Here is a 25,447-nt window from a genome sequence, read left to right on the forward strand (position 1 = left end):
CTTCTGGCCACAGCATCGCACTGGGAGCTAACAGTCCACTCATTCTCTGTCATGATCTACCACTCTTTTTCGGTGTCACTACTTCCCAGGATAGAGGCCCCACCCTGTAAGTATGGCCTACAGTCTGTGTTCTAGATGTATTCTTACATTGAGGGAGTGAGTAATATAACACATGTATAGCTGCATCTACGATCATTTTCAGGGAGCGGGGTACTAGATCTCATCACTGATACCCTGGCTTGAATAAGCTGCATCACCTAAGGAGTGAAGCAAGAGATCCTGCTATTTCCCCTTTCCTGGCTTCCTATTTTATGCAACACCTCCAAGCCTCGGTGGCACTCCCAGCCACCAGTCTCCACATGGCAATGTCTGGAGGCAGCACCACAATGAAGGGCTAAAATCACCTACTGTAATAAACTCACCTTTCCAAATGTATATGAATAGTAACAAGACTAGCAGAACAGAAGTATGAGTGTGTGCTCCTTTAGAAGCACAGTTAATAGAGCTGAGTTTCAAGATGGAAAAAGAGAGCAGAAGAAAAATCTCAAATCCATTCCAATGGGGACAAAATAAAAACTTCTCTCCCGTATCCACCCCAAAAATCTGGCATTTAGGCTTGTTAGACTGTCATAAATTTGTACAATCACTTTCAAGCTCATTAAAGGGGCTTACAAAGCAAGTACAAAGTCTACGGTATCGAGAGCTGAAATGATGTGTCTTTTGTATAAGACACACGAAAATTAATGGCAACAATTTTGTAATGCTCTATCTGAGCCCTTCCCCTCAGAATAGTCTCCTAATTTACTTTTCTTTCCCTATGCAACACTTGGCCCTTGCCTTGGAAACTAATCATCGTCAATCTATCAGGTTTTACCCATCTGCTAAGTACACTGGCCAAGACGATCTGCATGCCTTGAATTTCATATAGCCAGATGCTCCCTTAGTACCATAGCATTAGCATCCAGAGACCAGCCTGCAGTGTTGAAAAAGACTGTCTGCCAAGGATGAACGACTACACAGTTAACTGTGGCAGCTGACGTAAGTGACAACAGGGGAGACAGAGAGATGGCAAATTCTGCTTTCAGTTACAATGGTGCAGGTCAGGAGGAAAATTCCCCAGACTGCCTGGCTGCAGCGCCATCCAGTTTGCCTGTAAAGTCTACTGCCCACAAGACAAATATTCAGAGTCTAGAGCTTCTGTACAAACAGTTTCCAAAGAAAGAAAGAAAACTATTATATATTAGCTATGCTAAAGAGATCAAATTGTCCTGTAAAATTCCAGAAGAATCAACATGGTTAAGCAATCTGTTCTCTCACAGTCAGCTACCCTGGCTGGACAGATGTCAGTACTGTACTTAGGTAGGAATGCTCCTCATTTTCCACTATTGTAGTCCAAGAACAAGAAAAGCCGCCTGCATGCATACACTAAACCCTAAACTGATATCTATTTTAATACTATAACTACCCATTTTCAAAAATTCAAGGTAAGTGCAGCCGAAGGGGATACAGATGGGGGAAGGATTTGACATGTTGCTGATGAAATTGTTCAGATACAAGTCTTTTGGGCCAGATTATTTTATAGCTATCTAATTGCTTGAGTGGCTTTTATTCTTAATATTACTGAATGATTCCACTTTAACTCTGGTCTCCTGTGGTATGAAAGGGTGTGACTCTCTGCAAGGCCAGGATATGTATGCTGTTATGTTGCACAAAACACATCCCCCCACTTTGTCTCTTTTGGGAAATCAACCTTGTTAAATCTCCTGTATCTGAATACATGCTCCATTCTTGAATAAATGGATCGATGGATCTGTGTCAATGAACAGAGATGGACTGTTTTCCTATACTCTACTTTGAAATACCAGTGGCGTTTCCAATTTGAGATCTTTCTGGAGTCTGTGCTGAAAGATGCTGGTCAATACCGTGGTGCAATGGCAGATCTGTGTGGGCAGCCAGCAGGCTGGATAGTGCCAGCACAGTGCTAAGTTACAGTTAGTACTGCTGATTTTCCACCCTCCTGAGTGTTGAAAGGCCCAGAGGATGCATTGTTCTCCGCCCCCTTCCCGCCCTTTCCCCCACAGGTAATGTGCTATGACAGCACATCACAGACAGGTGCAGCAGAGTGGAGGTGCCATCATCCCACATGCTTACACAGATACAAGGGGGCGGGGGGCAATTGCCATATAATATGTGATGCACACAGAATAAGCACTTCGAACCACAAACCTCCTAAGACATAGCAAGTAACAGAAAAGGTCCCTTTGAGACTAAATTGCTGTTTGTCTGAAGCAGGAAGAAAAACAGATATGCAGGCAAAATGTGACACTAAACCTTAAGCACAGTGCACACACTATTTCGCACAGATATTGCCAGGACCTCTGATTAAAAAAATATGTATTAGATCTGAGTTAACCTCCAGCTATGAGAATCTGTATCAGATTCAGTGACTTGAAGACAAATTCCATTGTGTCAAACCTGTTTTTCTGAGCTCCTTTGGTTTTCAGGTGTTAATAATCCCTTCCATGGGTGAAGACAATATTCAAGGCTTAGAGGCACAAAAAGAGGAAGGTTTCTTTTTGATACGTAGGAACTCCCACGCAAGCAGACTGGAAGTTTTATATATTGCATTTTTTTTTAAAAAGGCAGTTAATGGGTCTTCCAATGATTATTTTCAATAGAATAATGGGTGTGCATTGATCCTTTTAGCTAATTCCACTTCAAATAATGAATCTCCGAGGGAGGACTTTGTAGTGATGTATTAACTTAATACACCACAGCTTTGTGGAGAGTATTTAAAATGAGATATTAACTAGCAATGCCAAAGAGGAGACTGCTAGGCGGATGCTGCTTTTTTTTTTTTTCTTTAAAGTTAAGTTAAAAATGGTTTTAAAAGCTATTGAACTGGCTGAATAAATTGTAACCAGCCCTCATCTACATCAGGCATCCTGGCTGCCCCACACTTGCCCTGAGCACAGCACAACTGCCTTACAGCACACTGGGGAAAGCATCAAAACAGCCCTTACCCACATGGGGAAAGCATCAAAACAGCCCTTACCCACATTGTGCCTTGCTCAGCACTGTGATAACCACATCCAGGAAGGCCCTGGAGTTAGCTGCAGGGATATTAGACAAGCAAACTGGAAGATGTTACATCTTTGAAAATTTCCAGCTCAAAAGCTGTCTTGTTTTCAGTCTTAGTGCTCTCAGCCAGGCTTCCTTGCTCTAGTGTTTGTTCTGGTTCACATGTTCTAGTCAGGTGTCAGAGATCTCAGGGAGTCTTTCCCAGGATGGGTCTTTTTCCTCTATAGGGAAACCAGACTTCCTTGTTGTCCCAGAAGTTCCCAGTCCCCTCCTTACAGTCCAGCTTCAGTTACAAAGTACGTCGTCTTCCCAAACTAACAATCTGCTTATTGGCCAGACGTGTTGGGGATTAGGGCAACCTCCTTCTATATATAACATTTGGGCTGGCCATTTGTTCTCCATAATGAGGCTCCTTTCAAGACTCCAGTCTGTCCATATCGATAAGTCAAATTTCTGCAAGCAGTTTACTCCTAAATCTCCAGCGAATTATCCATATAGAAATTACATAGAAGTCCATGATATAAAAGTGTAAATGAGATATTGTGATGTCGCTATTCATAAACAGCAGAAAACATCTTTGCTGAGGGACAGAGATAATGGTCTACATAATAACTCCCCAACCCCACCCATTTCATTGCATTCTGGCTACCCGGACTCACTTTTGTGGTTTTATTATGTACACTAGGGATGTTTGACAATGTACTCTCACAAACAATTTTATACACACAGTTTGTTGCAACTTTAATGTATTAAGAAAAGAGGAAAGAGACCGAATAACTCGAATGAGAAAACACATAGTATCTTGATATTGAACTTCAATATTCCCTAAGGCAGGATGCTAATACAGGAGGCACTGGATCAAAAAACAAGGGCTTTGGACCCAAATGTAACTAAGTGCAGTTTAATTACTCAGCTCAGAGTATGTTCTGCATTTCTATGTTAATCACATACTGTGGTGCATGCTGGCAACTGACTGATCAGTTCACTATGCCAAGCAATTCTTCACTAAGTCACATAGAATATCGATGCCATCCAGTACCTCAAGGTTTGTAATCGCTGGCCCAGTAAGAGTGCTTTTATTCTCTTTTTTTTTGCTGTAAACCATTCACTGTTCTAAACGTTGACTCCATCCGTTGACAAAGCAAGACAGCAAGCCCTAATTTCACAAAAATATTTCTAAGGCCGCTTACACTACTGGCTTAAAAGCACTAAGTAATAGCATTTTCATCCCAGAAAGAAAATTTACAGTAAGTGAAAAGCACATTCACTTCACAAATGGTTGAAAAAAACCTAATAAGCCTCCATCTGAGAAAAAACAAAAGATAACCCCAGCTCAAAGAGGACACACTGATAAACGGCAATTTGAGCAGTTCAATAGAGTATTTAAAATAGACCACAGCACTGCAGAAGACAAAATTTAATTATGACAAAGAGGAGACAGCTACAGTGGTGGAATCTCAGCCATAGGAAGGCTTGATTGATAGAATAGGCTATTTGCAGCTGAGCGAAAAAGGAAAAAGCTGCAAGTTTATTTAAAGCAATTTTGGTGCACTGTGCCCACTTGCTCTCCTTTGAGAAAATAATATGATTTCTTCATACAGCATGTAGTCTACTTATTTAAGCAGCAATGCACAAGATCTCTCAATCCTACTAGCAGTTCAGCTGGAAAAACGGCACACCAGGGGGTAACATTTTATTGGGAAGAAATCTATTTTGTATAAAAACTGCCATCAGTAATAAACTCTGTTCTCACTTAGTGTTGCTGTGATGTATCCAATTTCAGAGAGACCTAAGGTGACAACAGCTATCGCACCAAAAACGGGGCAAGGAAGGAAGTGTCGCCATGAGAAACAGAGCCTGCGTTACAGCTGGGTTATCGGCAAAGACCCAAATCTCACCGAAGAGACGCTTTACACGTTTGAAGAGACTAGATTCAAAATCGTGAAGTTATATTTAATCTTCTCACGTTCGTGGCTCCAACTCGGTAAAGATTTGCTTGTGCAACTGAGAAAGCGTTTAAAAAAAAAATCTGTGCTGGAGGAAACACAAAAGGTGCAGGGGACCAGTTCAGACTGGCACCCAGAATCCAGGAGGAGTTTGCAAAAACTGCTCCAATTCAGAACGTCAGGGGAAAATCAGGCATTTCCAGCCTTTTCCCCTGCTAACTGACACAGAGGCACTGGGCACAGTAATTGTCCCTTTCACAGCACCTGTCAAGAAGAACTTTCACAGCTTCCTGCCATCATCTTTCATTCACCTTGGAAACCTCCCCCTGGTGCTGGGCTCCCTGCTTTCCTAGTGCTGACTACCCACTTCAGCTGCCCACCATCATGCTCCTGGCCCACCACCCAGCTCGTTCTCTCAGGGCAACAATGGCTCCGCCGTGGGAACTGGTGCAGAAAGTAAAGCAGGCAGCTGTGACTCAGAGTGCACGCAGGGGGCACTTCTGTGTTGATTAAGGTAACATGTTGACACAGTCATTTTTCTGACCATAACCACACCTCAGTTCACAATTCAATTAACAAATCAGGTGAAAGCAACTTCCTGCAGTACAGGATTGAGGGGAGACAACACTCAAATTAGGAGTTTAAAAAAGCCGGGCCAATTTTTCTGCTGATGTAAATGGGCACAACTCTGCCAAAGATCAATGGAGCTGCACCAACTGATGTAATCAGAGAAGTTAGTTTTTATTCTGATACTCTTATTTAAGGGGTTACTTTGAAATACAGTCACCAACGCAGACTGTGCTGGCAGCACGGAAACACAAGTGGTGTGTTTGAATTTTACATTTCCCCCTCCATTCATCCATTGACACTTGCCAGCTAGAGGCAAACTATCCTCTCCTCTTTTTGCTAACCCAATATTTCTTGCCTTCAGACACCCATCTGTAACAAACGACACAGTCATGTCTTGCTGGGGAGAGAAAAGAAGGGGAGACTTTGCTTGTTTGCCTCACTTCTCCAACACAAGTTTCTGGAGGGAGACATTTCCCATTTGTGAAGCAGTTGTAAATCGAATGGACTCACATGCCTGCAGGAATTTCGCACTCCTTCTCCATGAACCCTGTTTTAGATCAACAGTGTTAATTAATCATTTTCTGCCACAGGAGGACAAATCAGTCTGTCAGTTACAATGTATTCTAGCTAGACTTGGCATTTCTCTTTAAGAAAGAAGTTTCTCCTTTTTCACTGTAAACTTTTAAACTAGTTTAGGTTCTTCCCTCGAGGTGCTCTGCCCTTCTTGCTCTTACCGCTGATGGCACATGTGGGTGCAGCTACCTAAACTTTGCCAGGAAAATCGGGGGAGGGGAATGGGACACAGACCCACATGGCGTCACAAGATACCCTCCTGTAGTACAAATTCCCTCCAGCACCCTCACCAATAAGCCTCTAAACACCTCCAACTTTCTCATCCTTCCAAATTTCAAGTGATACCTCCCTTCTCCATTTATCCCCATCCTCTCTCCCACCAACCCCCAACCCTCCTCCCTCTCCTCCAAAGCACACCTCATTCTCCCCTCTCCAAGGCTTCCCACAAATGGTGCAAGTAGAAATCATTTCTTGCTAGGACCCTGCACTCTTGGGAGAGACACAAAGGGCGGGGGCTCGTGACCTTCCCACATGACTTCTGTCCATCCCGCCCCCAGCTCGGGGCCCCTGCGCTCTCCCCATCTCCTCCCCATGATCTACATCCATCCCATGTTCCCTGGGGAGCAGGGGGGGCTCTGTGTTCCTCCCACTGCGCCGGAGACTTCTGCTGTACAGATCCCAGGCAGGAGGACTCAGGAGATGCCGCTGCACAGAAGGGATGGGGGTAGTACAGCTGCGCCGGAGGAGCTGCCGGTCTGGGTTCAGGGCTATCCTGGGAATCGCAGCGGCGAAAAGAGCAGAACATGCAGCTCCTCCAGCGCGGCTGCTGTACCACCCCCAGCCCTTCCACGCACTTGCATCTCCTGAGCCCTCCTGCCTGGGGTCTGTACAGCAGCCCCATGGGAGGACGGGGCTGGGGGCAGTACAGCGGCTGTGCCAGAGGAGCCGCCGGCATGGGGCTGCCTGGTGGCCCCACATTCTGCTCTTCTCCTCGCTGTGGTTCCTCCGGCGGGGCTGCTGTACAGACCCCAGGCAGGCGGATTCAGGGATGCAGCTGCATAGAAGGGCTGGGGGCAAGGCGGAGGGCGTACCAGCTGTAAATACCTTATTGGTGCGGTGTCCAGACCAGACCACCAAACTTGCACCACCGCTTCCCACAAGCCTGAACCTCTCCCCACAACTTCCTTTCCAAGAGCTCCCCTGACTCATTGTTCCCCGTCCCCAGATCCTTCTGTTACATACAACCTCAGCGCCCACATCCCCGAAATCCCCACCCACTTTCCTTATCCAGCATCCCATCCCGTCCGCTCTCCCCCCCCACCCCCTCTTCTCAAGGGCCATTCTGAGTTGCATCCACCTCCCCAAGGTGTCCCATCAAGCCTGGATCCTCCTCTCCAAGGTGCCTACAAATCTTCCCATAGCCTATGCAGCCCCCTAATTCCTCCCTCCTGTTGTGTCCTCAGGAAGTCCTTGTGCCCCTCAACTCAATCACTTTCTCCTATCTGTCCTTCATGGAAGTGGGGTGAGGAGATGGAGCAGAAGTGGCCAGGGCTCAGAGTCTTTCCTTTTGTGCCTTTATATGCCCACCAGGGCTCTTCTGTGCTGTGCTCGGAGCCGCGGGAGGACATGGAGCCAGCTCCAGAGAGCAGCCTCCTGGCAGCCTAGTGAAGGGACAGAGCACTGCCCAGTAGCAGGAGACCCAGCCCAGCAACTCAACAGGCTGATATGGGCAGGGAGTGGGGGAAGAAATGGTTGCTGAGATGTAGTCTCAGGCTGTTCCACTTGGAGGGGAGGGAGGCAGTAGAAAAGTTGCAAGGTGGAAAGACAATAAAAATTGGGGTGACGTCATCCCATGTACCCATTAGTTACCAGGGGCCATTTGACCAGTAGGTTGAATAATCCCCAGAGGGAAGTGCTGTGAGCCTGATTTCTTGGGACACTAAAAACTAGACCAAACCAAACAGAGAAAATGGTCACTGGGGAACAACCCTCACTGGACTGACTAATGGAACAGAGAGGAGTTGCGGGGAGGCTCCTTGTTCCTTAGATTTGGCTGAAGCAATCTGTGCTTGACTTCCCTGCTGACCTGGCTGGGCCCAGACACACTATATAGGGGGCTGTGGCTGGAAACCACCTGGTGAAACCTGCATAGGGAACTTAAAAGGCAGTGTAGGTTCTTTACACTAAAACATACTCCTCTGGGTATACCGGTCCTTGCTCAGGGTTTCGAGGGCACCAGGCTTCAGGAAGACTTCTCCTCACTTCCGGCTCAGCACGTGAGCTTGGGGAAGAAGGAAACTCCTGGGAAGGCCTGTCCTTTGTAGAACATAATGAGGCCGAAACAAGACAAACCAGGGCAACCTTTGGCTGTATTCCTTCCTCCACATACGTAGCCACTTGCACTAAGCCCCGTCTGAAAAGTTCAAAGTTCCCAGACATAAATAAATTACAGTGCCCCCACTGGGAAGCTGTTTATTGGAAGAGTACCCACCATGAGACAAGCTGGCAGAAGCAGAGGCAAGCAGCTGCAGCCGGGGCCTTCGAACACTGATGGCATCCCCAGTGCCCAACTGCTTTCTACATTGTCACGCAGGTGATTGGCCAAGGGCTCCAATCCCTTCTTACCCTATTCCTCAATCTCTTCCCATCAGTCTCACTCCACCTGCCTCCCAGGCTCCCATGCCCCTTTCTCAGTTTGTTTAGATGGTGGTCTCCTCCTAAACCCGTCCACATAGTCTCTGTAACTCTCCCCCCTCCTCCCTGCCACATAATCCCTGGAAAAAGAAAAAAGCCCATTGTGGCCTAACATGACATTTGCCTCCCCATCTGTGCTGTATTAGATTGTAAGCTCCGTGGTGCAGAGACTGTCTCTCATTGGGGATTCGTCTACACTATGGGGGCTGCAGCACACTGACAGGGCCCTAGCAAGGCAGGCCTCACCCTCTAGAGTAGAGGCAGTCTGCAGTGACAGAAGGGGATGTTCCGAGCGTCTATTGAATTCAGGACTGCACACTGAGGCCCAGGCATGATGCTCCACAGCTGCTTCCTAAAGTCTTCAAATCTTGCTACAGTGAAGAGGTTTCTCTCTTCTTATTTTAACTTTTTAACAACTGCTTTCCTTATCTCATGCAATATTACAGACACCATGGCAAAGGTCAAATCTCAAACTGTTTATTTTTACTTGTTTAGAATGAGTTAACTAGTCAGTCTATAACGCACAAAAGACACTTCCAACAAATCTCTTGTTCTGTGTTTAAAGGAAATGGGGGAATAATTGTGCAGAACAAAAAAGCACTTAAAATACAAGTGCATTAAAAGCCTGGAAAACATTCAGTTTACAGCACCGATTTCTTCCTCTTGAAATACAGACGCTGCCATGATGTGTGCTTGTCTCAAGATGTTCTATAGTTCAGAAGTGGCAGAGCTATTTGAAGGCTATTCAGTCAACGTGAATATCTGATAGTTAGAGTCACAGCACTTAACATGGTATTGGAAACTTTAGTCCTCTATTCCTGGCATTTCCCTGAGCCACTGGCTTCCCCTATGCCTGTACTGACTACAGCCAGTATCCAGGTATCATTTTCTCCTTGCTCCCTCTTGCAGATCAGAAAGCTGTCTTCCTTTCCAGGATATACTTCAGAGTAACCATCTAGAACTCAACTAGTGTAATTAAAATCAAGATACATTAAAAACAGAGTGAGAAAATCTGATTAAAACAAGAAGCTATCTGCACAACATGCCTGGTCGTATTCACAGCAAGAGCTAAACGATCTGCTGGTGACCTTATCTAGGATTAGTTTTAGGAAGGGAAAAAAATCTTGTCTCCCTTCCTTTTGTCCCCCTTGACCTTTTCCACCACTCTGTCAGAGACATATCCCCTTTTCGTTTTCAGGTGTGTAACTCCTCCACGTCACCCACACCCAGTCCTGCAGAATTGGTGACCATTTAGAATGTTAAAGGTGTATTGGATTCATTAGCACATCAGACATTCAAGTCAAGGTTACCCTTTCGCAACCTGTAGTGTGGCGTCAGACCAGAGGAGTCGAACAGTCTCCGACCTCTGTACGGTGCCTATGCCCCCCATTTCTGCCAACTGCCACCCAGCTCTGGAGGAACTTCCCCAAATTCCTCTCTCAAGGTCTAGCCTGAACCTTAGGCTTTGTCTACAGCAGTGCTTTTATGCAACAGTGTCGCTATGCTGATGATACTATATAGAGGGGACAACAAAAACTTCAGCTGAGAGGTCTACTGAGATGGTAACAGGGAAACAAGGTGCCAGCAGTAAGGCAGAGAGAAAGGTGGAATTGCCCAAACTGTAAAACACCTTTCAAAAAAAAGAAATAAAAAAACGCCCCCCCCCCAACCCTCACCTGTCACATGAATACAGCAGAAAACACAATGCTCATGACGCAAGAACAGCTAACTGGAAGAGGGAGAATCTCCACAGCTCACCAACAATTTGCACAAGCCTTCAGCGGATCTGTTTAACAGGTGTGGTAGGATCCAGCTGTCCAGCACACCCAGACACTCAAAAGTTTTTCTAAAGTCTGTGTTATATGGCACTACAACACACCGACCCCGTGCCACCTGGCTGGTATTCACCATCTCTCTCTCCACCCATTCACCATCTGTCCTGAGAGTAAAATGAATGCCTACCGGAATATAGTGAATATGTCAATCTAATGAGCCATTTTAGGCTGGAGGATGATGGATGTCTTCATCCACAGCACAGAGTCCTTCCAACAGACTCTCACAAAAATATTTAAAGGTAGCTTCAATTTTGATATGTAGCTGTATGCCCAAGGTTATGAGAAAAGACAAGCCTAACCATAAGGTGGGAGGGGTCCTGCATTATTATAGAAGGTAAGCTTGTTATCTGAGATACAATAAATCTCTGAGGATATACGGAGAAGCAGAAGGTAATAGTTTGCTTAGCCATATAGCTGGTAATGAGATGGCAAGGCGAGAACACTCCAAAAAGTTAACCTAAAGTTTCATTTGATCTGTATGTACTTTGAGAGAATACTTAACACGTCTGGTTTATCTCAGACGTTGAACTGTGTGTCTGCTCTGCATATCATGGAAATAAAATAGGATATAAAACTAAGTGTTTTAGCAGCCTGGAATACAAAATGCAGAGAAATTTTTGAAAAATAATTGATGTAGTCTGATCATGTTTCATACAGGAATACTTCAAATTATGTTAGATGTTTTAATAGGATCCAGACTTCACAGAAACTAGTCAGGTGGCAAGAAAAGCAGAAGGAATAAACTAGAAAATTTTGAATTGACTGCTACTAATATTCAGGAATAAATATGATCTAATACAAATCATATATGAAATATAGAAAAGAAGTATTCACGGTTACAGTGACAGAGCTTGGCTTTCTAATCGCACTTTTCAATATTGTGTGGTATGGCTGTTTTTTAAAATATAAATTTGCTTGCATTATCCTGAGGGAAAATGTATCTAGAGGTGTGATTTAAATCAATCATCTAGATTCCAATATAACCTGACCCTGTTTTTAATAAGACCCCAAAAAGTGACACAGAAAGTAAAGCTTACTGATCACCTGATGTAATATTTGTGGTGTACAGAGAGACTTAGATCTAAAGTTAATCTGTTTTTGTAATATTATCCACACCAACAGATGATGAATTTTAAATTGAAAGATTTATTTTACCAGGAGCAAAACTGAGTGCAAAAGTCTGGCTGCTTTCCAATACAGTACGCCTTTACCTAAATACAGTGCTGTCCTTGGGAGCCAAACACCTTACCGCGTTATAGGTGAAACTGTGTTATATTGAACTTGCTTTTATCCACTGGACTGCGCAGCCCCGCCCCCCCCGGAGCACTGCTTTACCACATTATATCCAAATTTGAGTTATATCCAGTGGCGTTATATCGAGGTAGCAGTGTATATCATTTTATTCTCATAATAAAGAGGAGTTTGCCAAATCTGTACTTAGGCCTAATTAATTTGACATAGTACATACGATGCAAAACCAGTACTTATGTCCAGTAAGTCTCTTCACTCTTTGACAATTACTGTATTGCTATACGTTTTTGTCTACACCTAAGTGACACACTATTATGGTCAGAAGCTAAATGAATACATATCTCACACTATCAGCACTTCTTCATTGTCTCCGCATTTCTCAGTCTGTTTTTCAGAGATAGCAAACACCATGGGCAGGTAGAAAAATTCCCGTCTTATCTTTTAAACAGTGAAAGGTGCTCTTTCAGAGTTGTCAAGAATAGGTTCCTGCAACCTTTGCTTAAAATATGAGGTACATGACACATGGTTTTAAATCTCAGTGAAGAGCAGACCCTGGATTGGTAATCCTTTGCATTATTTACCTCCAGTAGAACTGGATGCTCACAAGAGCATGCCCACGCTTTTTGGCTGGTTTGTTCAGAGAACCTGAATACCAGTTGTGCTATGGAATGGTTTGGAGAGAGGGGTAAAAGACCCACACTAAGGATCACACTTGTCATTTTAACATTCCCATATCCAATGCTGGCTTTTAAAACTGGAGCAGGATTTACCCAGGCCAGCAGTGAAGTCCTGGTCCCATTCAAGCCAGTGGATATTTTGCCCTCAACTTTAATAGGGCCAGGATTTCACCCCAGCTGTGCAACCAGAACAAATTTGTTACAACTTGAGCTCATCAAAATGAAACAAGCAGCTCACCTGGTTTAGTTAAAATTAAGTATATGGTCAAAGCCACTCTTGAAACAGACATAAAACCCATTCCCATGTAGAAAGCTATTTGTGGAAATGCTGGTTATGCCATTGTAAAGGAGAATGCTGGAGAGCTCAATTCCATACTGCTATTGGAATGCTATTACAGCTCAAATCTGTCTCCCAGCTGTGTGGTTGTCTGAACCTTGAGAACTAACTGAAAAAGTGGAGCATGCTTGTGCGTAGAATAAAGCCTTAATATTCCCAGTTTGGGGTTTCATTTCAAACTCACAACTGCAGTCAATTTGCTGAGCAATCTGAATCTGGAGCTAGTTAGTAGTATGGGTGAAAAGTATAGAAATATTGTCTGGTTCTCATGGTTTGGATCCAAATCCAGACAAAACCTTGAAGATTCAGCTCGGTTCTGATCTGTGGTTTGGGATTAGTTAACAGCTGAACCACAAAGTGAAAGTTAGGGTCAGGAGGGGGAAAATAAACAAGAATAGAGGGGAGCAGTTTCACACAGGGGGTCAAGCCTTGCAAGGTGCTGAGTATTCTAGCTACATTCTAGCAAAGCAATTAAGCGGGGGTTTGAGCATGTAAGTAGTGTCACTGAACTCAATGAGGCTACTCACATATGTAAAGCTAAGCACACGCTCAAGTGCTTTGCTGGATCGGAGCTAGAGTGCTCAGTACCTTGCAGGATCGAACCGATAATCCCCTCTGAGCTGAAATCACAGTTTCACACAGCTTTGCTTGCACCCGTGTTTTCAAAGCAAGGGAAGGTTTAACTCACTTTTAGCTACCAGACCTTGCAGTATGGGCTCTTTCAAGTTGAAAACTGGTAGCAAACTCCATCTCTATTTGTGTACACTTTGTTTATATTCTTTAAGACAAGAATTTCAGAAATATGCAGGGTCTTGTACAGCTAATCATGTTCTAGACATCATTAGAAGTGTATTTGATAGGGTGCCAGGAAGGCTGGGTGTCCTAGTGGTTAGCAACCTGATGTCTGGCCCCTTGCTTCCCTGAAAGGGCAGCAGAGATGCCTGGTTTCTGGCCTTGGGCCAGGAATCAACTGGCCTGTACTTACATCTGGGCCCCACAGCCCTTAAGAAGGTATGGTAGTAGGACCCAGGACCTCCGCCCAGTCCCAACCCAGAGCCCTGTGTGAACCACCATTTGCAGGGTCTTCCTGGCAAAGAGTCTAAGTCCACTGCCCTGGGTTATGTCCTACCTACGTCTCTTTAGTTTGAGGGCATGGCCCCCATAGTCCAAATAACCTGTAGTGGCTCCCCTGGAGACCTTTCAGAACATGCTGTCATTGCCTCAGGTTCCAGGAGGGGCCTAGCCCCACAATGTCCTTCCAGTCAAAGAGTAAAGTTCACTCATTGCTGGGTACTCTCCAGTCTGTTTAACAGTCTCTCTCAGTCAGGGATGCAGTGTTTCTCCCCCAGCAGATAGAGGCCTGTAGTGATGCTCTCCTCATAGAAATCCAGGACTGGAAAGGACCTTGATAGGTTATCTACTCCAGCCCAGTGTACTGAGGCACACTAGGTATTATCTAGCCCATCCCTAACGGGTGTTTGTCCAACCTGTTTTTAAAAACCTCCAACGAGGAGATTCCACAACCTCCACTAGGTAGTTTCTTCCAGTGCTTCACTACCCTGACAGGAAGTTTTTTCCTAATGTCTAACCTAAATCTCCATTATGCAATTTAAGCCATTACCTCTTGTCCTGGCATCGGTGGTTAAGGAGAACAATTTATCACCTCCTCTTTATAACAGCCTTTTATGGACTTGAAGACTTATGTCCCCTCAGTCTTCTCTTCTCCAGCCTAAACAAACACATTTTTTACAATCTTTCCTGGTAGATCACGTTTGCTAGAATATTTAATCATTTTTGTTCCTTTCCTCTGGACTTTCTCCAATTTGTCTATAACCTTCCTGAAGTGTGGTGCCTAGAACAGTATACATGCTTTGCAGTAACTAAGCAAATCACTGTATATACAATAATTATATGTTGCATTTATTTGTACAATTCGAGCTATATCAGACTCATCCTTAGGAAGATACACAGGCAAAAGAGTTCTTTGCCAAAATGGGATCTTGGTTAAATATTTTAAATAAATACATAAATAAAACATCTTCTGTATATTCTCTCTCCTACAGGGATCAGACTGAAATAGGACTCAAGAACAAATAGCTATAGTCTTTTATTTGTATTAAAATGTATAACCTGTTGACCAAGATGAGTTTTTATAACATTTGGTATGCTACCCAAGAAATACTATCTGAGTCTTACAATGTTTAAAGATGCCAAGTTTCTGCTAGTATTGGCAATAATAGGTTTGAGAACTGCAGAAATTTTTCTTCAGGCAGAACAGCTTACATTTAATAAGAAAAACTCCCTCATGTGAGCCCAAAGATTGCATTTTTACAGATATAGAGGCAAAGGAAGTCCCAATTTATTCAGACGTTACAACCAATCTCTCTTTTATGGCACAAAGCAGAACCAGGTAATCATTTAAGAATAGATTCTGACCACATCTTTAATTAAAATGAGACACTACACTAACTGGTAGTCAGAGACATCTGAAGACTATACAAGTTTTTAATTGCAGAGGCAGATGATGAAGTTGAGGCCACACAAATTCCTCCACTGCATAAGACAGCCCCTACAGGGCAGTACAAGGATGGACTGGGGATCTGCGATTACTAGCTGGAATAGATGGATTTCAGCTCCCCAAGCTCTTCTGCACTTCATCCACAAAGTCTGATTGCTCAGGCTCTGTGGGGGGCAAACTGGGCATCATGAATGTTGCATATTGTTTTTGTTTCAAACTCTTCCAGTCTAACGTTTCAGCCACATTGGGTTCTACAAAGGACTGGAAAAATCTGGCAAGAAATCTGGCATGCCATGAGAAGGCAGCAGATCACCAGAGAGCATTCCATAGGTGGAAAGAGCTTGAGATGAGACTAAGGTTAAAGGCCGCCGTAGATGATCAGCATCAAGAGAAGATTGCATCAGAGTCTCTTTATTGGCAAAATGTCCTGAAAAGGCTCATTGCCATTGTGAGAATGCTTGCTACCCAAAGCCTAGCACTGCGTGGCACTTCAGATCAGCTGTATGTGCTGAATAATGGAAACTTCCTTAAAATTGTGGAGCTGACGGCTGAGTTTGATGCTGTACTCCAGGAGCATCTAAGAAGAATTACCACCCAAGTAATGTACACATACCACTACCTTGGAAAAACAATTCAAAATGAGATCACACAGTTACTGGCAACAAAAGTCAAACAGAAGATTGTGGCAGATCTGAAGTCAGCAAGATATTACTCTGTTATTCTAGACTGCACCCCTTACATCAGCCATACGGAACAAATGACTTTAATGGTGCGTTTTGTAACAAGAGAATCTAGTGAAAATGTCCATGCAGTGGTGACTGTCAGCATTTTCTAGAATTTATTGACATTGATGATACTACAGGAGCTGGTATGACAAATATGCTTCTTAAAAAGCTGGAAGATTTGGGAATTGTGAGAGCTGACACGAGAGGTCAGGGCTACGATAATGGTGCCAACATGAGAGGAAAGAACAGAGGTGTGCAGACATGCATCTGAGAGTTAAACCCTCGAGCTTTTTGGTCCCATGCAGTTCTAATTCATTGAACTTGATGGTCAGTGATGCAGCATCAGCTTCTAGTGAGGCTGCTGAATTTTTTAATGTAATTCAAAGCATCTATGTATTTTTCTGTGCATCGATGGCAAATTTTGAAGCAACATCTGGGAACATCCTCTCTGACAACTGAAACCACTGAGTGCCACACAATGGGAAAGTCGAGTGGAGGTGATAAAGCCTATCAAACACCAAAGTGGGAAGATAGATGATGCCATAGTTGCCATTATGGAGAATAATGCTATGACAGGAACTGTTCGTGGGAGGACAGTGTCAGAGAGAAATGAGATCACCAGAAACATACATAACTTCAAATTTCTGTGTGGCTTAGTGTTGTGGCATGACATACTGTTTGAAATAAATGTTGTAAGCAAGAGGCTCCAAGGTGTTGACCTTGATATATCTGGAGCAATGGAACAACTGGACAAAGCAAAGTCATATCTACAGTCTTACCCGTCAGGTGAGGGATTTCAAAACATTCTGAAGAGCGCACAGAAGTTGGCAGAGGAACTTCACACTGAAGCTATTTTCCAACCCATTCAAGAATAAAAGAGTCACCAAAGAAGGCGGCAATTTGATTATGAGGCATGGGATAATCCCATAGAGACCCCAAACAACAATTCAAAGTTGAATTATTTAACCAGGTGCTAGATTGTGCAATACAGTCAGTTGAAGAATGTTTCATGCAGCTCAAGGAACAAAGCAGTATATTTGGGATGTTGTATGATATTCCAAAACTCCTCCCTATACCTGAAGATGACCTACACCAGCAATGCAGGGCACTAGAGACAGTGTTGACACATGACGACATGCACGATATTGATGCGAGCGATTTAGGTAATGAACTGAAGGCTCTTTCAAGATACATTTCAGCAGGATCAACTCCAAAGGCTGTTCTGGAATATATATGCACAAATAAGATGACCACTCTCTTTTCAAATGCTTTTGTTGCTCTGCGCATACTTCTAACATTTTCTGTAACAGTTGCCAGTGGAGAATGCAGCTTCTCCAAGCTGAAGTTAATAAAAACACATCTATGCTCCACAATGACACAGGAGAGGCTGGTCGGCCCTGCAACCATCTCAATACAGCACGAGCTGGCCCAGACTGTGGACCTTCAGGAAGCAGTTCAAATCTTTGCAACCAAGAAGGCACGGAAAGCACCACTCTGATTATTCAAACAGATAAAAATGCCAATGCAGACAAGAAAAATTACATTTGCTGTTCAGGCATTTGAAAGTTAAGTGTTACTTAACATTTTTGAACAAGGCATTTTAAGTTGTTAGTTCTTTATTGGGGTAGGTAGCAGAGCAGTGTCATGAGGAGTCGAATAGGAAAGAAGGAAGAATTGAGACCTTTCAAAGTTGTGGCCCAAGTGAGGGGGCATGAGGGCACCATTTGAGCTCCCTGCCTCAGGTGCCAAAATGTTGTGGGCCGGCCCTGAGACTCGGCACAAGCTATGGTGTCAAGTATCAGGGGGCAGCTGTGTTAGTCTCTATCCACAAAAACAACAAGGAGTCTGGTGGCACCTTAAAGACTAATAGATTTAGTTGGGCATAAGCTTTTGTGGATAATAAATTTTTTACCCACGAAAGCTTATGACCAACTAAATCTGTTAGTCTTCAAGGTGCCACCGGACTCCTTGTTGGTTTCACAAGCTATGATAGCTCAAAAGAGAGATCATGCTTTATTTCAAGGTTCTATCAATTTCTTCTCTCTCTGATACAAACAGGATCAAGTATAAATAGAACTGTAATTTGGAATTTGATATTCATGTTGAAGAAACAATTGCTGATTATCCCAGGGGAGGAGAAAGGGCTCTTTGGAAGGCAGAGTAAACAGGTGGAGTCCACCAACCCTGTAGTATGAAAGAGGAGCATGGCAGGGATGTGAACCTTGCACTAGCAGAGGCCATAGATGATTGATAGGCTCTGTGCTCCCAAAGAGGGAGTTCCAGGGCTGCCCAGAGGATTCTGAGGGAATGGGGTCTTCAGTGGCGGGGGGCCGCCGCTTTGGTGCTAATTCAGCAGCAGAGCGTCCTTCTGCTCTGGGACCTGCTGCCGAAATGCCCAGAAGACCCGCTACGGAGGCCCCCTGCTGCCGAATTACAGCCAAAGCAGGACCCGCCGAAGGGCAGTCGGGTCTTTGGGGCACTTCGGCAGCATGTCCCGCTTCGGCAGTAATTCGGTGGCGGGGGGGGTCCTTCCACCCTGGAGTGGAAGGACCCTCCCGCCGGCGAAGATCGGGAGAGGAAGCAGCTCTGGGGGCCTGGGCCCCGCAAGAGTTTTCCCGGGGCCCCCGGAGTGACTGAAGGACCCTGTTCCAGGGGCCCCGAAAAACTCTCATGGGGGCCTCTGCGGCGCCCAGGGCAAATTGCCCCACTCCCCCCCGCCCCCGGGCGGCCCTGGGAAGTTCGACTTTTCAACATGGAGCCAGACTATTAAGAAATGCATTTGTTCATGCAGCATTAACATTTCGTAGCCTACACTGAGGGGGAGAGAGAGAGAGTGTGTATGTGTTTTAAAATGTGTTAGTAAAATGGTGCATTAAAAATACCTCTTTCGGTGAGAGAAAAGTATAAACAGTTTGAAATTGTAATTTGTTAACAAAGCATAAAATGCAAGAAGCATTGAGTGTTGCTATAGTTAGGGAATATCTAACTAATTTGTTCTTTTATTCTGATAATTATAATCAGCAGGCATCCTGGTTATCAATCTTCTCTAAACACACAGGGTGTGAGATAATATGATTGCTATGATTGACTACTGTAATTTTTACATATTAGACACCTAAGTATTGGTAGCAGGAGTTTGCTAACAAACACTCAAAGTATATTCTATCCATGTAAAGATTTGTATGGCCACAAAATTAATTTCTATTATTAAAGGCAAGACATTCATTACTCACAGAGAACCAAATTACTAAGTTTAGGATGCTGGCATTAATAGACACTATAAATAATAGATACTTTAACTACTTAACGCTAAACAATCTGTTCCACTTTGTATTTAGCTGTGACATTCTGAGCACCTTACCTCTGAGACCTGGAGAAGAGCTCTGTGTAGCTCGAATGCTTGTCTCTTTGGTCAGAAGTTGATCCAATAAAAGATATTACCTCATCTACCTTGTCCCATTATAAATATTCCTATGTTAACTCCACTCCCCAGCATTTAAGAAAAAGACAGAGGCAGTGATTCAATAAGGAAAAATTAAGATATGAACTCATGCTCAATGAGTTTTTACGGGAAATAATTTAAAAACACAACATCTTAAAATAATGGGATAATTAAAGTAATTCAATGTAACAAATTAAGATATACCGTATATACTTGTTTATCAGCCTGTTCGTTTATAAGCTGACTCCCCAAGATGGTTAGGTAAAAATAGAAAAAAACGTATGACCCTTTCATTAGTCGACCCTATATTTCAGGGGTTGGCCAACTTTGGCTCCCGGCCCGCCAGAGTAAGCAGGTTGAGACGTTTTGTTTACGTGGAGCATCTGCAGGCATGAGCCCCTCAGCTCCCAGTGCCCGTGGTTTGCTGTTCCCAGCCAATGGGAGGTGTGGGAAGTGGTGCACCACTTCCCGCAGCTCCCATTGCCTTGGAATGGCGAACCACGGCCACAGGAAGCTGAGGGGTTCCATGCCTGCAGACGCTCCAGGTAACCAAAACCACCATGTATTAGATATTCAATTCAATGATTCCATAGAGTTTTAAATCAAATTTTGGTGTAGACCCATTTATAAGCTGACCCCCGCTCTTCGATGCATCATCTTTTTGCAAAAAATATTCAGCTTACGAACGAGTATATATGGTAAGTCAGTGACATAAGGCAAAAAAGAAATGTCATCCCAATAGGAATTATTAATTCATTAATAATCACTTGGAAAAAGCAAAGAAGCTGAAAGTCAAAAAAAAAAAGACACCCATTCTGACATGCAAAGGAACATTAAAGTGTAGGAGCACAGGAGTCTATTCTCTGTGCAATGCTCATGACGAACTCATGATTAGTGTAAATAAGAGTCAGCTCAATACACTGAGAAGAGAAGAGAAGATACCCCATCAAATGTTAGAGGTGGATTCAAATTTAAATCTAGAGTCTTCTCTCAGTAGTAAAACAGCTTACCAGTTTTTCGTTCCTAACATCAGTAATGTTGGCATTTTCATTAAAAAAATCAAAGCAATGGAATATGCTGTCTCACTAAAAGCAGGAAATAGCAAAAAGTCATTAGACAACCAGTCACCAATGTAAACCACCCTCTTTGTTAACATATCAGAGAGAGAGAAATGAAAGTCTAAGGTGATAGTTACTACCCCTACACAGGCCTTAATAAACATTAGAACCTAAGGAGATATCTACAGCGAATTAAAGGACACACACAATTCATTCCTCTCTCTGATTATGGATAAGTTGCATTTATGTAGATGTACCTGAAATTAAAAAAAAAGTTAAATAAAAATAAAGCCCAAAGACTGACTGTGCATTCTGCTATTTTGCTAAACATTGGCGAGAAAACTACATTCTGTCACTCTATGTATAGAGCATGCTCTTATAAAGCCTGATCCTATAACCAGGCTTTAATTGAAGGTTTTACATTCTGGAGGTCATCTGTTCATGGTCTTGGGTTTCATACTCCTGTGCCCTACTGAAAAATACCATGAAACAATTTATAAAGCAGGAGAAAGGAGGGTAAAATGATTGTTTGAGCCTTATGGAAGATAAGTGCACATAAGGTAAATTATCTTTCTGCACTGCACAGTTTGCCTGTGGATAGAAAAGTTTCAGCACAGCAGGATGCAACCATCATGATCTAGAGATTGCAAATACCTCTTGGCAGAACACGGGCAAGCATAAGCGGAGAGACACCTTTGATTCCAAGAATGGTCAGTGTTAGCAATCTTGTCAGTCTTCCTCCCTCACTCATACACATACGTGTGAACACCACTGCACTCCAGCCATGCTCATCACAGTCTTTCTAAATTGATCAGTATGAACTACTTCTAAAGGATAATCCCTAGGAATGCCCCACCACATGAACAATAGAGCCTAAACCCACACTCCTCTGAGGACGAACAGGAGTTTCGCTTGTGAGAGGTATATGGGATCAAGCCTTTAGAGGGCTTGCAAAAAACTCAGATTCTGAGCTCTCGGGAGTCAGGCCAAAGTAACTCTGGCAGTGTTTGTAGCATCAGTATTTTCCACTGCATCAAAAGAACATCTGAAGCTTCACAACTAAATTTAAGCCTTCAATGGGGGTTGTTTGCTCAGCACTCTAGAAAATTAGGCCACCTATTTAGGAGCTAAAATATAGCTTTAGCATTTAGGATCCCCGCCCACCCAACCCCAAAACAACAACTGTAGACGTTTGTTTTAATACTAAAACTTGCCCTTTTTACAGCAATCCCAAACAAAGACACTCAATTAAGATACAGTTGCAAATGTTCACCACTCAGAAGTCAAGAAACACCAAAGTTACTATTATATTTATTTAGATACTTAATAATGAAGGCTGGAAAATGTCCGATACCAACTGCCTCCCCATGACCATAGAAAATTTCTACAAAAGTGATAAAAAAATGTTTTTGATAGGAAATTGAGGAAAATTCCATAAAAATGTGCACGTTATTCAAATGCTAATTTTTGCAACAAAAAATTTTCAATTCAAAATTTTGGATCAGCCGTACTGTTTAACTGTAGGCACCAAAGTATGGAAAATTTTAGCCACAGAGACAAATCTTGGGACCAGTTCAGTGCCTTCCACCTACTGAAACCAACATTAGTTGAGGATATTAGGCACATCTCAGGATTTGATGTTTAAACTTTTTGTATGGTAAGAAATCATCTTTTTCAGATGTATTTTAATAATTTTCTAGGCAACTATGTACTCTAAAGGTAAGAAGATATAGACTTTAAGATATTTTTCCTTCTGTAGAGATGCGCCTTTGTACTGTAACTTGCAGTATCTCCTGAGCTGTATTAACAGTGTATATCTTCTATGATTTGTTTGTCTATTTATGTTTTTCGTATGACCCATCCTTTAACTGTTTAGAAGTTCACAGATCACGTGGCCTGAAGGGACCATCTAGTCCATCTAGAGACCACCTAGGGACTGTCTAGTATGACCTCTTGTGTAAGGCAGAGCTGAGCACTACTTTTAAATATTAATGGGAGGAATGGGACTGGAACCTGGTTCTCTCCTCCCAGGTGAGTGCCCTCATGCGCCCTTTGGCCCAATGACTATTTAATTATTTACCTACAGCACAACTGCTTCAACAGGAGTGACTGAGTGCCCAGTCCTAAAATCCCCCATAGCCCAGTGGCTAGGATACTCACCTGCAAGATGGGAGGTCCATGTCCCACAGCTGGCAGGGTGGGAATTTTAACCTGGGTTTCCCACAGCCTCGGTGAATGCTCTAACCATTGGGCTAACAGTTATAACAGTGGCAGAACCACCAACCACCATCATTTTTCTTAAAAACAGCTGACCTGGTGTAAGTACCCAACTCCAAAGAGGGTTCACAGCAGGCACATCCCTCCAGCCCACAGTTAGCTGCCCGATACCTTTGGAGGGTGCAGGCCACACGCCTCTCCTCAGCATATCCTGCTGGCTAGCTTGAGTGGCTCCCCGTTCAGCTTGCTGGATTTTGTGAATCTCATTCTCAGGTACCGGACTCTCTCCATGCATTGTACAGGGTAACTCTGCCCGGGCTGTGAATTCCACCAGGCCGCAGGGTGCCTGAAAGTTAGGTCCTGCAACCCTCAGCACTGCAGCATCTCAGTCTCTCTTGGGAGTTCCACCTTTGGTGCCTAGGTGCATCTTTGGGGAGGGGGGTGTCTAAAATACCTTTAAATAATTTTGTTGCGATACCAGCATGACTCATCATTATACAGATATTTAAACAGCTGAAAAGCATTTCTAAAAACAGTTTTAAAAATTCATTTTTATTGGATCTTCTGTATTTGTTTAGCTATGTGTGATGTATTAACTAATCACTGCTGTTTTCTTTTTAAATGGCAAAACAGATTTATATACCCTCCTTGTGGAAATAAGAATTCTGTTACCTCCTCCTGAATTTCTGCACTATCGAATATTTAACGGGTGCTTAGGGATTCAGTATTGTGTCTTTCACAGCAGTAATCAAGGGCTGAAGTACTCTCCACTATAATGAATCTACTGTATGTCTGGAAGATGAATATTTCAAATGCAAAAGCAATATGTTTGTTTTGAACACATTTCAGTTTGGTTTTAATAAAGCAAGTAGTGAAGTGTGCAATGAATTACAGTGTGATATGGTTAAGAAAACAGCAGTGCAATATGCCTGAATGGATTTAAGCCATGTAACTATTCCTTTGAAATGTGACTCATACAAATGTTTTATATGAACTAATACGAGTGGCTGGCTCAAGGATACTAAGGGGATTTGTGACCTGTCACTTCTTGGTGCCAGGTCACACCCTGCTCACACTACAGTAACTGGGGCCCGGATCCCGCAAAGTATGTGAAGCATTAGGTTTAACCCATAAATAGTCCCATTGAACTTAAGCCTTTAAATTAAGCCTGTGCTGAATGGAGACCTAGTAGAGGCTGAGGCCTGGTCTACATTACAGAGTTGGGTCGACACAAGGCAGTTTATGTCAACCTAACTACGTAAGCGTCTACACTTAAATTTCAATCCTGCTGATGTAACTCCCCCACTATGCAAACTTAATAACTCCAACTCCATGAGAGGCATTGTCATAACATATTTCCCAGATTTGGACCTTAGCGTCCAAAATATGGGTGTTAGCATGAAAACCTCCAAGCTTAGTTACCAGCTTGGACCTGGTAAAGCTGCCACCACCCAAAAAATTAGACTGTTTTGGGGCACTCTGGGTCCCCCCAAAAACCTTCCCTGGGGACCCCAAAGACCCAAATTCCTTGAGTCTTACAACAAAGGGGAATAAACCATTTCCCCTCCCTTCTCCCTTCCAGGTGTTCCCTCCCTGGGTTCCTGGAGAGATACACAGAAGCAAGCTCCGTGAATCTAAACAGAGGGACTCCACCCTCCCCGTTTCCAGTCCTGGAAACACAAGTACTTCCCTCTTCACCCAGAGGATATGCAAAGTCAGGCTTAGTAAATCTAACACAAAGAGATTTCCCCGACTTCTTCCTCCCACCAATTCCCTGGTGAGTTGCAGACTTAATTCCCTGGAATTCCCACTAAAGAAAAACTCCAACAGGTCTAAAAAAGAAAGCTTTATAAGAAGAAAGAAAAATACAGAAAAATGGTCTCTCTGTATTAAGGTGACAAATACAGGGTCAATTGCTTAAAAGAAATATGAATAAACAGCCTTATCCACAAAGAATACAATTTAACACATTCCAGCAACTACACACATGTAAATACAAAAACCAAACAATATAAACCTACTGTCTTATCTCTTTGTACTTACAACTGGGAAACAGAAGATTAGAAAGCCAGGAGACAGAAAGATCACTCTCATAGCCGAGAGGGTCAGACACAAGACAAAGAACAAAGAACTCACACCCAAAACTTCCTTCCACCCAGATTTGAAAAAGTCTTGTTTCCTGATTGGTCCTCTGGTCAGGTGTTTCAGGTTACTCCTTTCCAGGTGAAAGAGACATTAACCCTTAGCTATCTGTTTATGACAGGCATAGAGTCAATGTAGTTAGGTCGCCGCCGGGTCAGTGCAGACACTGCGTTGCTTACATCAACTGTTACTGGCTTTCAGAAGCCATCCCACAATGCCCCACACTGACAGAACAATCGCTTCTGGTGAGGATGAGCATCATCAACACAAGGATCAAAATGTAGACACGTGCAAGCGATGTAATTACTCTAGCGGCTGCATACCAAAGTAAGTTAAATTGATTTAATTTTGTAATGTATACATGATGTGATTCTTTAGATA

General features: G+C 43.4%; 1 protein-coding gene across 2 annotated transcripts in view; it reads right to left on the reverse strand.

Annotated features, from left to right (window-relative positions):
* Positions 1–25,447, reverse strand: part of PTPRG (protein tyrosine phosphatase receptor type G) — a 589,008-nt gene that overhangs the window by 161,829 nt on the left and 401,732 nt on the right. The gene's annotated exons all lie outside the window — the stretch shown is intronic.

The sequence above is a fragment of the Gopherus evgoodei genome, chromosome 7 (assembly GCF_007399415.2).
Source record: "Gopherus evgoodei ecotype Sinaloan lineage chromosome 7, rGopEvg1_v1.p, whole genome shotgun sequence".
NCBI classification, from domain to species: Eukaryota; Metazoa; Chordata; order Testudines; family Testudinidae; genus Gopherus; species Gopherus evgoodei.